This window comes from Ruditapes philippinarum, unplaced genomic scaffold (assembly GCF_026571515.1).
Source record: "Ruditapes philippinarum isolate M1 unplaced genomic scaffold, ASM2657151v2 ctg1655_1_1_1_1, whole genome shotgun sequence".
NCBI classification, from domain to species: domain Eukaryota; kingdom Metazoa; phylum Mollusca; class Bivalvia; order Venerida; family Veneridae; genus Ruditapes; species Ruditapes philippinarum.
Window position 1 is genome coordinate 75,745 of NW_026865771.1, and position 14,395 is coordinate 90,139.

Consider the following 14,395-nt stretch of genomic DNA (forward strand, 5'->3'; position numbering starts at 1 on the left):
TGATATGTAGCACATTAACGCACTTTGGGGTAAATTTCTCGATTTTGACACCGAGTGCGTTGGACCCCAAAGTGCGGTGTTACAGACCTACATATACAGCACAATAGGATCGAGAAATTATGTAAACAATAAACCTATGAAAGTGTTGTAGGCAAAATGTCTCAGTCTATGATTTCCACCTTTAGTCCAAGGTACCGAACATAATCTGAACAATATTGCTTTTCTTTGTATTAACATTCATGTTATAATTGTCAAATCAATAAAGTTAAAAATCGAACATAAATTGCAAGTCACTTTTATTTCCTTCAACTAATACAATGTCTGCTATTCCTTTTCCAGCTAACTTAATTGATTCAACTATGTCTTATAGTTTGTTCGTACCTACGGATTAGCTGAGAAAAAAACAACAAATATTCTTAATTCCGCAGTAAGTCCATTCTGCCGACTGACTTTCTCAGATTTGTTTATACGGCTGTTTAGGTCTTCATTTCATTATCTTTGGTTTTAAGTTAGTATACTGTGTTTACATTATCTGTTGTTTTTTTCTATTTATATTGAAATGTCATGGAGTACCCCTATAATTGTACGAACGTACCCGTCTGTATTTACTTTAAGGGTTTTTTAAAAGTTTTCACTTTGGGCTCTAGCAGTTTTAAAGATTAAGGCATTATTATACAAGGACGGTTTATGTCTGCCATATTTTAAAAAAAGATTAATCAGTTATTTTTTTCTATATGATTATTATTTATAATACAAAAATGTACAAATTAACATTCCCAGCAAAATTTTGATAAGCAGGAAAGGTCGACTGAATTCGCATAACAACAGCTTATATGGCGCCTTGATATAATCTTTGTAATGTTTATTATCATTTAAATATAACGGTCGACTATTTAATTTGTTATGCTAGTATATATCCTCTGTGAAAGACATGTACATTTAAAAGCAGTATAAAATCATTATTTATTGACGCAGTTAACTGTTCGTTTCAAAACGTCTTGATAATATTCTACATTGTATGCTGATAAAATTTCATTACAATACACGTTCACGTTCAAAAGATATTTAAAAAGTCCACGAATTTTTGGATAACCCCTCGTATATTTAAGATTTCAAATGTCGTTATGCAAAGATTGAGCTCACTGATTTGATACACATTTAGATACCCCTTTCTTTGATCGCTAAAAATGATACACGACTATTTAATGTTTAAGTAAGTTTTGTCTAAGAGCTCTCTTCGCGCCTATTTCTTATTTATTTTATCCTATTTATCATATACGACATATGCAATCTTTGTCTTGGTCCTAAATCTAAGAGCAGAAATAAAGAAAATTGTTTACATTTTGGGTAATCTTTTTCTAGCTCATGTTTCTTAGCACCAATGTCGCAACTTTTATATATCTTATTAAAAAAACTTTTGCACGCGAAAAACTTACTTTTCTTGCATGTTATTCTCAAAAGGCTTTCTTAACAAACATTTAACAGCAAACTGTATTGTAAAAAAAACTTATACCATAAGGACCTGTGTGGACGATGTTTATAGAGCATCCTCTTTTAAGCAGGTTTGGTAATATCCTTTTACAAACAGAAAATAGGAATTCCTATGGGTGCTAATTGTATAACCATTTTTGTATTGCTGTGGAAGGACTTTATGTTGACCCTCTCTGCAGATACATAACAAGATGTTATAGTAACATTAAATAGCACTTTCCGATACCTTCATACCGCTTTTACATATGACGAGAATATAAGGCTAAATTTTATTATCGTAATTTCGATTCAATTTCAAGTCAATAGCGATTTGAAAACTCTTCAGTAAGAATTTCAATTGTTGGGGTTTGATTTTTTATTTACACTGTCTCGTTTAACAGGAATATATTAGGGCTAAGAAATAGGTTTGGTGCACCATTAACCGGTATAAAGTCCTTAGTAGTTTTTTATGCTACTGACTAACCCAAGGTGGCGTCCCACTATATGCCTCAGTTGTAAATCTTGTTTATTGGTACATGGTTCTTGTGGCTACCCTTTTTGTGTCCCTTTTTTGTTTGTGTCGGTTACGGATTCACCCCTTTTCCTCTACGAGTTGGAAATTATTACACAAGATCCTCTGAAAAAGAAGATAAGGGTTACTTAAAAGATTGATGTAAATAAGTATATCATTCGGTTTTAGCCTTTTAAAGGCATGTTATGCTGCAGTTCTTAGGTACATCGGACCAGGAAAAAAATCATTACATTGTAATTGCTATTCTCAGCGAATATCAGTCACAAAGAGAATTTACTCCTATAACTAACAGGAAAAATCGTAGAAATTTCACAAAGCAGGTTTCTGTTGTGAAGGTTTTATTTGGTTTTGTTCTCCTTGTTAAAGGAATGGGTGCGCAAATAAATACGATCACTTGGTAATACTTATTTAATACGTATTTAAAAATAGAATGCGCATGGTACAACATATATGTATTTGTGCATTTTGTTAGCAGAAAGATAAGTAAGAAAAAGAGTGTTCGAAAGCTTGTCCATATGACAGCATGCCGATAATGGTGATTCTCGTGTTACATGATATCGAGATTTTACCATCGTCGACTTTTCACCATCGTACTTTCGACTTTTCAACATCGTGGTTCCGTTATTTCGACTTTTGAAAACAATCGTACTTCGTGTTTTTGTTGTTTCGAGCTGTGTATATTACCCGTATAAATCGGCTGTCGAGTTTTTTTTAAATCATTGATTTCAATATGATTGAACAGTTCTATGTAACTCCATTAGCGTAAATTATTCAATATTTGCACAACTATTTCAATAACATGCTTGTTTGAATGACATTTAATTACATTACAAATATTAAAGTATCATCTTTAGTTACAATAAACATTAACGATCAATAAACGTTCTACTCATTAAATAGCTTTTCGTCAATATTATCCATAAATATGTAATTAAAAACTGCGTACAAATGAATTGTGTGCACAAAAGATAAAGGGAGAGTAGTACGTTAACATTAAGTTTAAGCGCTTGAGCATAAACTATTTATTTTTCACGCAATACGTCACAGTATTTTTTGCAATGACCTGTATAATTATCTGGCTCCTCCTCCTATTCAATCCCGTTTGCACATGCTCAGTAGACTAGGTATATAAACCAAGCACGCTTTTGCAAACTCTTTTTTTATCAAGTCTCCAAGGCTCTGAAGCTGCCCTGAACCAACATGGAAACAATACTTGCCCGCCCTTTTATTTTGCCTTGCTGTTGCCTCCACCAATGTGTGACTGCCTGATATTTGTAGAATTGACTTAAGAGATAAATAAACGATAACGTTACAAAACAAAACACTGTTTTACAATAATAATTATAATAATACAAATGTTATAATAATAATAATAATAATAATAATAATAATAATAATAATAATAATAATAATAATAATAATAATAATAATAATAATAATATAATAATAATAATAATAACGAATTTATGTATCATAGTATTTTCATTTTGAAATTGTCTTTTCCGAAGGTATCTCCGGTTTTCTTTTTTTACGGCCCTGATTGCACTTATGACATTTTTACCGTCAATTTTTTAATATACCTAGTTCATAACTTTAAATGTCGCTTTTATTTTTGACGTTGTGCGACAGTTAACAGGTATAGTAGTAGTATACTATAAAACCTAATCGCTGTTCAAGTCTCATTAGGTAACTGTTCTATATTTTGTTTGAAGGAAAACGATTTTATGGTAGTTTGAGTGGAATGTTCTTTTGCCGAATATTGTGACATTTTAATAACAGAAACTTTCGGCTGCAATTTTAACACAAGTTGTAATGGGTTTATTGATAGGAATGTAAACACACTGGTGGGTCAGACGAGGTTTTTGAAGTAATTCATTAAAATAGTAGATTGACCTCCCAATAAACCAATATCACAGACTCTGTTCATTTTGAATACTATTTTGTATGTTGCAAAGAAAATACCATGAACTTGAAATTCTATCAAATAACCAATATTAATGATTATATCCAAAAATACCCTCTTTATAATATAAATAAACCTATTCCTTATGGGGGTATATTTTGGATATTATAGACCTGTATACTGTGGAAAAAATATTCAATATTCTAACCTCTAGCATGCCTACCAAAGTTCACGATAAACAATGTCTTTTGTCTGCCAATTCATAAATAATATACAATTCTGGTTAATACCAATTAACCATTGAAAAAGTTCTAAGAATATCTGGTCATCATATATCTACTAGTTCATCTGCACCTGCTGAATTTCTTGCTTGGACGCCCTTTGATGCTTTGCATCAATGCTTTTCTTGTAAATAAAGCTGGTACATGAATTAAAATAGTCAATAGTCAATAATCAATAGTGATACAGATGTCTATTAGACAGTGTGAATAAAAATAATAAAATAGACAAACATATTAATATTCATGTAACACATTATAAACAGAACAGAACAGAACAGAACATGAATTTTATTTTAGATTTGAGCATTTCGCTCCTCATCCATAACATAATTATACATTATTATGTCAAAGTCAAACAATATAATGATATAACACAATATTGAAAATGACAGTATCTGTGGTACAAATGACAAAAGAAGGTATAGAATATGTATCAGTATCATTTAACATGAAATTCTTAACGTACATGACAATAAATTGAGCATTTATTTATTTATTATATATTTATTAATTATTTATTGTAAAAGATTATGCCTAATTCTTAATGCACAATTTAGGAAACAAACTAAATTATTCAACATTTTTTCATTTCTGGTTGCATCATTCGTTCGTTCATTAATTAATTAATTAGTTAATTAATTAATTAATTCATTCATTCGTTCATTCATTCATTCATTCATTCATTCATTCATTCATTCATTCATTCATTCATTCATTCATTCATTCATTCATTCACTCATTCATTATAAATCAAACAATACTTTATTATTTAGTCCATTTGGAATCATAGAATTTAATTTATGGATCCAAACAGATTCTTTACATAACCGGTCCATGTTGTTTATCTATAATTTCTATAGGTAAAAATGAAAAATCTGACAATCAACACTTATTTTCGCACCCGAAATGGATCGCAACATGTGAAACAGGATTTACGTTACAATTTCGTATATCTATGTTCATTCTTCACGATACATTTTGATTAGTTTGACCCAGTATTGCTTATAGTAATGAAGTAAATTACATTACGCGTAGTACAGTTAACATCATTATGTAAATCAAAAGAACAACCTGTAATTCGGCTATTAAATTGTGAACCAACAATTATATTGTTACAATGTGAACATCTACTTCGTAAACATTGGCAAGATAAAAATGTGCGATCAAGTAAAGCACTTCTCATACGATAATCTCGAATATTTTTAGTATGTCTATATGCTAAAATAGGTTTTAACTTCGAATATATATTTTAACGCTTTCCTTAACAGACATTTTTAACGCTTTCCTTATTAGACAGAAGTGATTGTTCCCAATATTTATTTAAGATTTCACAAAAAATAGGCAGAGATGTATCAAAACATACAGTAAATTGTATTATTGAACTTGTACTTTTAACGGCAGGACTAAGAACATCATTTTTGGACATGCCGTGAATTTTAGAAAACGCTTTCTCAATAATAGATTTAGGATAATTTCTATCTGAAAAAATATCTATTCAACATATCTAAAGACTGCTTAAAACTGCCGTCATCGGAAATGACACGTCTATAACGTTTAGCTTGACTAAACGGGAAACCACATTTACATGATAAAGGATGTGAGGATGTAAAATCTAAATACAAATGCATATTTGTAGGTTTGCAAAATATATATCGGTAACAATTTTTTCCTGTTACGTCTTTAGATATAGAAACATCAAGAAAAGATACCGAACACTTAGAATATTGTAAGTGAATTTAATATTCGGGTGGAATCTATAAATAAGTTTAGCGTTTCCAAAGAATCATTCAAAATCATGAAAATATCATCTAGGAAACGTAACCAGACATCAGGCTTTACATAAGGTGAGTTAAAGAAATTGCTCTTCTAGTGTACCAATGAATAATGAAGCATAAGAAGGTGCCATAGGGCTTCCCATTGTCGTGTCCATGGTTTGTAAATAACTCTGATCGTTTTAAAGTCCCAAAGCAATTAACAATATTTAACAATTTTTCCTTAGTATCATTAGCTTTGGATATTATTATTTTCCGTTTATCCATTTTCTGTTAAAAAATATACACAAAAGATTGAATACCTTCATTATTGAGGGATATTTGTGTATAATTGATGGAACATCAAGGGTAACTAGATAAAGGTGTCCTTTGATTTAATTTAAGATTACGAACCTTATTTATGAAGTCGGGGTAAATCTTTAAAATCAAAGTCCTAGGTAAATTTTTGCTAAAATTGTTCTCAGTTACTGGAGCTACAATGCTGAAACAATGGGACCGTGACCAGGTATTTTCATCATCTAATTTTTTATGCAAATTTCGGTTAAAATGTAAAACTGGAGGTGTACCTATAGTTGACGGGAAATGTCCAAATTGTTTTTTAGTAATGCTTACATTATTTTCCTTGTATTTCATTTTTGACATTTCTTCTATTTTTAATTTAGTTTCAAATTCTGTTGTTCCCTTTCTACTTTTTGTATTTTTCTGACCGAAGTCAAAATACCAAAAGCTGACATTTCAATTCTCTGACACGAAGAATTTCATAGAACAAACCTAACAACAATAGTTCTCTCAAACAGCTTAAAACTAGCGCTTTTAAAAGAGAAAGAAATTATTTTTATTTTGTTTACAAGTAATCCAAACAAATTACAACGCAGATTCAAAGTTTAAAAGTAGCGTTGTCTTATAGAGATTGTCAAAAATGGCACCATAATCACCCCAAATTACGCGGAAATGAATTTTGATTTTAATCAATGAAAATGCCTATTTTTTAGCGATGGGCGATTACCGAATACTACACAAATTTTATAATCTGACTGCCGAGTAGTGGAATATATAGATTTTACATGTCGGACTGTTTCGGCGAGAAGATTTTCGCTAAATCATTTTACTTCAATTTTAAACAACAGGGTTATCCTGAACAAAATACCTCGAAATTAGTAAGGATTACAAACCCGGAATGCAATGGAAGTTCTAAATTTAGAATGACTAGATTTAATTTAGGCATCTTTTATAAATAACTTCTCCGTGGTGCAGGGGTAACGCGCTCGTCTAGTGTGTGAGAGGTCTGGAGTTCAAATCCCAGTCGAGGCAACTTTTTTAAAATTCTTTTTTAAGTATCTTTGTTAAGGAAGTAGCCATGATATGCAAGGATAAAGTGTGGCTGTCATAAAAATGAACGTAAATGATTTTTTGATGCAACTCTACTGTAGTTATGCAAAATTCCGTATGTATCAAACTCTGGTGCCTTGCAAGATGAATTATAGTATATAAAATTAAACTAATACAGGAAAATACATACAGATATACAGTACGATTTAGATTGCAAATATCAGAAAATACCACAGAGCTTGCAGCCTTTTGATTTGTAATATCGCTCATCGTTCAGTTGTCGATTCACTTCGCTTATATACTTCTGTTTGTCCATTATAACGATGGTATTGAGACGGGTCTTGAACCGACTGGAGTTTTCTTGCTTGGATATGTAAGAACGAAACCATTTTTGTTTGGAAGAGTGCATAATTTCATTACTTATAGCTTCAATATAAAAATCCAAAAAAATGTCTCTCCCGCTAGGTGGTGTAAAGGTATATAATGTTTTATCATTATTTTTTTATTGATTATATTAGATATATTTGTGAAATTTTCGTTAACATATTTGATATATTTGTTTCACCTTCTATCCCCTTCATTATCATTTTAGCATCTAAACTGGTAAAGCAACACTGTCATCTATGGTGCCATTGTTTGTCATATTTTTTTTTATATTTCCAAATAAAACGTGTGCTTTTAATTTCCATTATAGTCTGATAACCTTTTTTTTGCTTTTCTTAATCATAGACGACACCTTATTTCACATTATTTCATACTTCTCGAACTGTTGAGTCTTCTGTAAGTAGTCCCTTTCAAAAATTTGTCTTTTCTTCAAAGTATAGGAAATCTAGCATAAACATAACCTTTATGTCACTTAATGACCAGTCATGGCGAAAAATTTATTTTATTGATAATGAGCAATATACAACTATTCGATTGATCTCCCTATATGAACTTAGTCTGAAAATTATTTACCGGAGTCTGAAGCTTCCCTGAAAGTATCTTTAAGAAACACAAATTCCAATGGAAAGTTTCAAAATTATTTACAAGTTTATCCGTATAAAGATATTGATTTGCTGAACATAAACAATACTTAAATAGAATGAAAAAAGAAAAGTTATACACAGACAAGATAAAGTCAAATTTAAAGGGACACCACTAAGATTAATTGATATAACGTGACTTAAATAATTTTCGAGATAAATGTTCAATTTAACAAATGACCTGTGAACCATAACGAATTAATATTACGAGCGGTGTTCAAATATAAATGCAACTAGGCCAATATCTCGTTTTTTACAAGGTTTTAAACAAACTATGTACATGAATCGAAAAGATGGTTATGTAAGCTCTCAATTGATAAATATATGTGTAAATCAGTTCAGAGCCTTGACAAAAGCTCGATTAACGTTATCTACTCATGTATACTAAAGCAAAAATGGTTAAAATCCTTTCACTGACCAAATACGGTCCTATATCAAGAACCGCTGTATTCTTATTATACAGGGAAACGACATATTTAAGGAAATATGTCGTACTTATGGGAACAATGAACTTTCTTTTTCATCTGTCACACGGTTGTGTAAGAAAATTTAAAAGTGGTGTGGATTCAGTAAAAGATATACCTCATGCACGGCGTCCGAAAACTGCAACTTCGCCAAAAATGGTTAAAAAAGTAAATGCAAGATTTATAACTAGGTATATAGCTAAATGTGTTAGTATCTCTGTAGGAGCCTCTTATTCAATTATCAGACGTGATTTAAAAAGGAGAAGGAAAAGTGTCAGATCGATACTCCATCTCTTTACAAAAGAAAAAAAAACTTGCTCGGTTAATTATCTCCAAACAATTGTTGAAACAGTTTCCTTAATACAACAATCGATATTTCGCAAAGATCATCACTAGCGATGAGACTTGGGTTCACTTTTATGAGCCCAAGCGAAAGACACATAACAAAATGTGAGCAACCAAAGGAAGTTAAAACCCTAGCATAGCAAAACGCACCATGAACGTCAAAAAGGTCATGTATGTAATTTTCCTTACCGATCACGGTCCTGCTATTCAAATTGCCGTACCAAAGGGTGAATCTGTAACTGCCAAATATTACATAGGCAAGTTCCTTCATAAATTAAAGAAATATTTCAAAAACCGTCGACCAGCAACTGGTCTCCGTGGTGTCAGGTTGTTGCATGACAATGCTTCGTCAGACAAAGCGGCCATTTCACGAGCATATCTTAAACAGAAAAGGCTGTCGAGCTTTCTCACCCTTCTTTTTTGCCAATTTTTGCCCCTTATAACTTTTTCTATTTCCGAGGCTCAAAAACACACCTTGCTGGAAGAAAATATCAAACACGAATTATCGCGGTTAGGCTATTTTCCAATGTCTGAACAGTATACAATGTACCTCGGTAAAATAATGAAAACGCATTTAAAAATTGGATTAAAGACTAAAACTTTGTACATCACTTGGTGGTGAGTATTTTGAAGGACTGTGATAATTATTTTGGCACTGTTATTTACACACTTTAGAAAATTGACACAGTTGCATTCATATTTGAACATCCCTCGTACAGCGTATTATTTGGAAATATTGACCTGAGACTCATAAATTTTCGGAAGGGATTTTCGTTAGTTTCCGTAATTTAATGATAGGAAAATTCTCGATACTTTATTTTATACTAACGTCCCGATGATCTAGTGGTAAGTATGATTGTTTAGCATGAAATCGAATATTTGCAAGTACAAATCCTCAACAATTTTAGACTGTTGTAATTTTTTCGGAAGATCATATTTTTGTAAAATTATATGCATAATTAGTGGATGAATAATTTCTTTAATTTCTTGTGTCTTTTTTTTAAATAAATAACATAACTGATATATAGACGTAAAGTGTATATGTAAATTTCCATAATTTCAATTTGTACAGTCGTGCAATGGGTGTTTCGCATGTAAAAATGTGTTGCAAAAAAAAATAAAATAAAATAAAAATAAAAACAACAAGAGGGCCACGATGGCCCTGGATCGTTCCCCTGACCCATCAACCACATCCAAGCAATTTCTTAGACAAGCATCCTTGCCAAGTTTGATGACAGTCAAACATGTGACCTCTAGTGTGTTAAAAAGGTTTTTCCGTATTTGGGCAATGTGACCTAATTTTTGACCGGAGACAACCCATATTTCGTGGTCAGGTGAGGTAACAAAAAACAAACAAACAAAAAAAACATAAACAATAATGTTTCATTAAGATTCGAACAAGCAATCTTCAATTTCAAAGTAAAACCCTTAACTCCTTATCACAGAGGCTAGCTTAATATCTCAAGTCAATCAACCAAACAATACAAGAAAGAACAGTTTGCTTATAATTTTAATTGGAATCAGTGTCACATGATCTATCGTGTCAAAAAGGATTTACAAGTACGTATCGTAATTTGAATAAAAAGAAAGTGTTTCTATTATTGCATGTATCACATCCTCTATATTTGCTTCTTTTGAGATATTGTATATCCATGTACATGTCTTCCTGGAATAAAATAAAACGCTGATAATCATCTTATCATTTTTAAGTTTATTAAGGAAGACCTAGAAAATATTACTTGTTAATTTGTGATATTAAATATGTTAAGATACATGTATTTGTAAACTACTTTTGATTAGTTGGTCTAAATACGTATAAATTATAGATAAATTAATGTATTGATTTCTAATTAACATTTTTTAGAAAAATGACGTCAACAGATGTACATTGCATATTGTAGTATACAGTTATTTCATACGTGATTTGGGAACAGTCAAACTGTTGGCCCGAGGTGGAGGGGATAGTGTTTTGAACTGTTGCCCAAGGCCGTAGGCCGAGGACAACAGTTCAAAACACTTTGCCGACACAGAGGGACAACTGGTTGACTGTTCCCAAATCACGTTGCAATAACTGTTTTAGTACCAGATCAATCACTGTTTTAACAGTACTTGCAAAAGAAAAAAGGAACAAGAAAATAGTTTTTCAAGTACAGTGTAGCAATACCACGTGACATTGACGTCATTTTCGGCATCATTTCCAAGACAAATATTGCTCGATTCGGAAAAGAAAATAGCCGTAAATATTTTATTTCTGTACCAATTTCTTTGAGATATGCACCAGTCTACGGGGAAAATATAAGCTTTCCACAGAATATTGGATCTTCGTCAGTTTATAAGCCGTTTTATCAAACACTTTGCATAACCTTGGAAGTTGCTTGTATTAGAGCGGGCTTCAGTTGCAAGCTATTTCGTATTCTGGCGTTATTTTGTCTACGCCATGATTAATAGGTCAGGTTTACATCAACCGGGGGTACATACAGCAAAATCCTTCCTTAATATGTTTATATGTTTATTATTTATGGCGTAAATCTGGCCTTTTTCTTCAATTGTCAATTCTGGCATCAGTTCCAAGTCGAAAAAAGGACTACAGTTTAAAGCAGATTTTAGAATCCGTTGCAAATGCAAAGCAACATGCCTACTGTTCTCTTTTTCTATAATTATGTTAACCATGAAAAACATTTTATTTACTATACGATTTACATAAGCACAAATGAATATTTAAATGATTTTTACTCGCTGCGCTTTAAGTGATTTTAAAAGTCGTAAAATTGTTGTCTTATTTGTAAAGAAATTGATTTGCTCTTTAATCATTGTTCTTTCACGGTAATGATAATGAAAAATCTATTAGTGTTATGTAGCAATACTAAACGTGGAATATTCAAAATAGAGAGAAAACATAAACCCTGCTAAATATCGCCCAAAACGGCAAAATTGAAAATGTTGCAGGCTCGGTTTGACTTAGCTAGCCTGTCCAATGAACGTGCACATTCAGGATCACTTCCATTTGTATGCTGTAAAAAGGGTTACGCCTCAACGCGGCAATTTTAATGTGAAATGTTATTCTTCTGTAAAGAGTTATTTATACGAATAACCATAATTGGTAAAGAACCTGTAGCAATGTTTTAGTATGATAGATTCAGCTTTTTAAAACAGTGGCACTCGTTGATAAAAAATATTTTGCATCCTGTTTTCATACCCACGGTAACAGTTTTTTCGTAAACTGGATATAACTTCGTTCATTGAAGAACACTAAACACTATTTATTATGCCCCCGCCATGTAATGGCCGGGGCATATAGTGTTACCCTGTTCCGTCCTTCCGTCCTTCCGTCATTCTGTCTTTCCTTCATCATCAGTTTCCGTTCATTATCTTAAGAACAGTTGCACACATTCAACTCAAATTTGACATATGGATATGTCATGAGAAAATACAGGTCCAGTTCGAATTTGGTCATGGTTCAATGATTTTTGGCAGAGTTATGCCCCTTTTACTTTGAAAATAATATGAAATTTCAGTTTCCGTTCATTATCTCCCCAACGGTACAACACATTCAACTCAAATTTGACATATGGATATGTCATGAGAAAATTCAGGTCCAGTTCGAATTTGGTCATGGTTCGATGATTTTTGGCAGAGTTATGCCCCTTTTACTTTGAAAATAATATGAAATTTCAGTTTCCGTTCATTATCTCCCCAACGGTACAACACATTCAACTCAAATTTGACATATGGATATGTCATGAGAAAATACAGGTCAAGTTAGAATTTGGTCATGGTTCGATGATTTTTGGTAGAGTTATGCCCCTTTTACTTTGAAAATAATATGAAATTTTCAGTTTCCGTTCATTATCTCCCCAACGGTACAACACATTCAACTCAAACTTGACATATGGATATGTCATGAGAAAATACAGGTCAAATTCGAATTTGGTCATGGTTCGATGATTTTTGGCAGAGTTATGCCCCTTTTACTTTGAAAATAATATGAAATTTTCAGTTTCCGTTCATTATCTCCTCAAAGGTACAACACATTCAAATCAAACTTGACATATGGATATGTCATGAGAAAATACAGGTCAAGTTCGAATTTGGTCATGGTTCGATGATTTTTGGCAGAGTTATGCCCCTTTTACTTTGAAAATAATATGAAATTTCAGTTTCCGTTCATTATCTCCCCAACGGTACAACACATTCAACTCAAACTTGACATATGGATATGTCATGAGAAAATACAGGTCAAGTTCGAATTTGGTCATGGTTCGATGATTTTTGGCAGAGTTATGCCCCTTTTACTTTGAAAATAATATGAAATTTTCAGTTTCCGTTCATTATCTCCCCAACGGTACAACACATTCAACTCAAACTTGACATATGGATATGTCATGAGAAAATACAGGTCAAGTTCGAATTTGGTCATGGTTCGATGATTTTTGGCAGAGTTATGCCCCTTTTACTTTGAAAATAATATGAAATTTTCAGTTTCTGTTCATTATCTACCCAACAGTGTTACATATTCAACTCAAATTTGACATATGGATATGTCAAAGGAATGGGCAGGTCAAGTTGGAATTTGGTCATGGTTTGATGATTTTTTGGCAGAGTTATGTCCCTTTCACTTTGAAAATAATATAGATACATCTTAGGAATAAGCAGTTTAAGTTTGAATTTGGTCGTGGTTCAATGATTTTAGACAAACTTATCTTTCCTGAATGTTGGAAAAATTTTGAACTTTCAGTTTCAGCACTCATACTTTTAGCCATTATTTTGGCTACAAATATGCAATATGCTATTTTTAAAAGGTTAAGACTGAATAATTTCAGTGCCTTGAACATTGTATGAAAATGGTTTGTGTTAACATTGAAAAGTTTTAAGGGCTTTGAACTTAAAATGAAAAAAATAATTAATGCACCATCTGAAATTTTGGCTGCATGCGGGGGCATCCGTGGCATGATGACACATTTCTAGTTTTATTATTGCATTTATTTCTGTTGATAAACTGCATATCTGACAAATTTAGTTAATTATATGAGTCAACCCAGCTTTATCAGACAGAGTTGGAGGATTTGCAGAATGATTTATCACAGGCCAGGAGAGAGGCTGAATCCAAACCATCTCAAGACAACAACTTGCGGCTCCAGCAAGCAAAAGCCAAATTCCTTAAAACCAAGATCCAGACACCAGGAGAAGCTGGAGAGAGAAAACTGCCTCTCTTAACATGGAAAAGGATGGCACCAAACTTTAGAGACTGACCAAACAATTGAATGATGAGGGTGG